This window comes from Hylobates moloch, unplaced genomic scaffold (assembly GCF_009828535.3).
Source record: "Hylobates moloch isolate HMO894 unplaced genomic scaffold, HMol_V3 SCAFFOLD_2, whole genome shotgun sequence".
NCBI classification, from domain to species: Eukaryota; Metazoa; Chordata; class Mammalia; order Primates; family Hylobatidae; genus Hylobates; species Hylobates moloch.
In genome coordinates, this window is record NW_026652277.1 from 139,966,076 (window position 1) to 139,969,130 (window position 3,055).

The following is a 3,055-nucleotide window of genomic DNA, read 5'->3' on the forward strand; positions in this document are numbered from 1 at the left end:
AAAGTTTTCACTGATGAATGCTTAAGTAGGCTAAGAAGGAGCCAGTGGAGAAGTGACTAAAGACTCAGGACAGAGGGAAGAATTTTTGAACTGACACCCTGATGAGACAGAAAGTGATAATAACTCATAGTAGTAATAATTGCTAATAGCTAACAGAAGTGTATATTGTGTATCAGGCTCTTCGTGTTTTCAGTGTTCCATTTAATTCAATCTGTTTCAGAACCATATGAGGTACATGTATTCATTGTATCCATTTTAGATATAGAGAAATTGAGATGCAGGGAGGTTGACCAACTGGCCCAAGTGGTAGAGCGAAGAAAAAGTCCCAGGCAACTGGGCACCAAAGACTGTTTTCTCTCAGTCACTGTGTTATACTGTCTCTGGGGTCTTTGAAAAGAAAATGAAATATGTGTTATTCTATAACAGGAGAGAAGGGACTAATGAGTAACAACATAGGTATGTATAGAAGTGGAGGGGATGAGAAGCTGAGAATGTACTCACTTGATAACTTGTTTTTGATATAAAAATAAAAGACTATTATCTGTTGATAATTAGGCATTTGGAGATATGGTGGAAAATTTAAGAAACTTAGTGAACTCTTAGAGACCAGACCAAGCTGCATAAGAACAACTATAACCATTAACATTGACCTATTTACCAAATCACCTTTCTTACATTATCTTAAGTCCTTACAGAAAATCCTACAAGATAGGAATTATTATTCCTATTTTACATAGATGGAGACAGGATTAAATCAGTTAATAATTTGCTAAATATCACCAGATATTAAGTGCTGAAGCTGGGATTTGAATCAAGATCTGTCAACAATGTCCATGCTTTTCTATTCCGCCACAATGTCTCAATAAAGAATAAGAAAGGTGATTACTAAGAGCAAGTAGAAGTGACACTGAGAAGTACTGAGGGCCCAGCTTAGAATGAAAACCGTAACTGCTATGCAGCACCAGTCTGTGCAGTGAAGCAATGTTCCAAACAAAACCCAGTCAATTTTTGAACCAAAATTAGACGTGGGCAGTGACTGCTTTCAATTACGGCAGGGAAGTAACTGCTTGGGTAAGGATGGTAGAAGCACAAGAAGTAGAGGGGAAAAGTAGAACCAAGAAGGGACTACTGAACTAAGAGAAAATGAGTAAGTCGAGACCATGAAGAAAAATGGCATGTTGAGAGAAGAGACAACTTGAGAGAAATGGAAGAATCACAGGTATTGAAGAGAGTAGCTCTTTGGATTTAAGATTTTTGCAAGTGGTAGAGTTCAATAAGTTTTAACTAAGAATAGAGATTCTCTGGCCGGGCGCGGTGGCTCACGCTTGTAATCCCAGCACTTTGGGAGGCCGAGGCGGGCGGATCACGAGGTCAGGAGATCGAGATCACGGTGAAACCCCGTCTCTACTAAAAATACAAAAAATTAGCCGGGCGTGGTAGCCGGGCGTGGTGGCGGGCGCCTGTAGTCCCAGCTCCTCGGAGAGGCTGAGGCTCTCAAATTCATAAGCAGCTACTTTATGGTTTTCAGGCTTTTGTGGCGATCCAGAGACAATGTTGCTTTTCTTAGTTGCTTAGTTAATTCTGCTGACAACCCTGAGACTTCATAAAAGATTATTTCAGCTTTCGTAAGTTAAAACCTTTATAGAGTAAAACTTTGTTCCCTCTTTAGTATTGATGTTCGAAATAATGTAAAATTTATTTTAATTCAAATTTGTTGATGTTTCAGAATTTTATTAACAGTGGTCAGTTCTTTAACTGTTTTTGAAATTCTATCAAATACACTGAGATTTTTGCCAGTATTTTACATTGCACTCAGTAGCTAGAGAGTCTAAAATGTAGAAAGTACAATCACCCTGTTTGGCTGAATCAATCATCATTGTAGACCATGGACAGTGCGAACCACAAACAATAATTTCCTGCTGCTAGAACTTGGCTGATGACCGTAACACCTTCCAGTGAAAAATAATCATTCACAATTACAATAATCAAATAATCATTTTTAATACCACATTCTGAGAATTGTACCCTAACAAGTTCTTTGAGATAAGCATTCTAACATTTACTTCAATTTATTTGTAAGTTAATAAACAAAATTTATTCTAGTTAATTGCAACTGCCAAAACCTGGCCTATACTTATCTGGCAGGGGAGATACCATGATCACGAAGGTCGTTTTCGCAGGCCAAGGCTTATCCATTGCACTCCGGATGTACTGACCCCTGCGATTTCCCCAAATGTGGGAAACTTGACTGCATAATTTGTGGTAGTGGGGGACTGCATTCACACACACACAAAGAAAAATCTGGCCATTTAGAGTGTCTAAGGCAATGGAAGACCTTGGCGTTACTGCTTGATTGCCTTGATTTATAGAACCTGCCTTAATTTGACTAAGAAAAGTCTAAGTATTGGGATATGGTAATTCATTGTGGGTTTAAACAAGGACAAATCTCTGACAGGATTTTTCAGAGTGTATTTTTTAACTGGTAGTCCAAAATGACATACCTAATCCAGCAAATGTGTTGTCTAAGCACATATTTTTGATGATTATCAGAAATGCACCCCCATGCAATGAGAAAATGGTTTTATATACCCTAGCTCTACTGTAAGAGGCAAACTTTCATATTGAAAAATATTTTAAGAGATACTATTCTTCATCTTTTTCTTAAGCAGTAAAACTTGGTGAAGGCTGAAGTAAGTATCTTCGGTTTCACGTCCCAGATCCCTGAACATACCAGATAATCTTCTAGCACTAATTTTGTAATGTTCTGCCTTGCCTGGTTTTAAAATATTGCAAGGAAATATGTTTCTGTTACCCTTCTTGGGAGATTAATTTTCCTCTAATCTTTAATGCCATATACAATTCTTAAAATACCCATGTTGAAATTTTTCTATTACTATGTAATGGAACTTTATACCTTGGAATAAAAATATATGCCATCCACAACAGATAATATTTTATATACATGAGTAGTGAGATGACTTTAGCTATTGGAAGAAGAATTCATTACCACACCCAGAAGAATCCATTCATTCTGAGTAATAAGAAGATAGAAAAT

General features: G+C 37.3%; 1 non-coding gene across 1 annotated transcript; it reads left to right on the forward strand.

The window, feature by feature from the left end:
* The first annotated feature begins 2,130 nt into the window (after positions 1 to 2,130).
* Positions 2,131 to 2,294, forward strand: LOC116477747 (U1 spliceosomal RNA). The gene has a single exon (XR_004250628.1). It is a non-coding gene; the product is annotated as a U1 spliceosomal RNA (small nuclear RNA).
* The last annotated feature ends 761 nt before the right edge of the window (positions 2,295 to 3,055 follow it).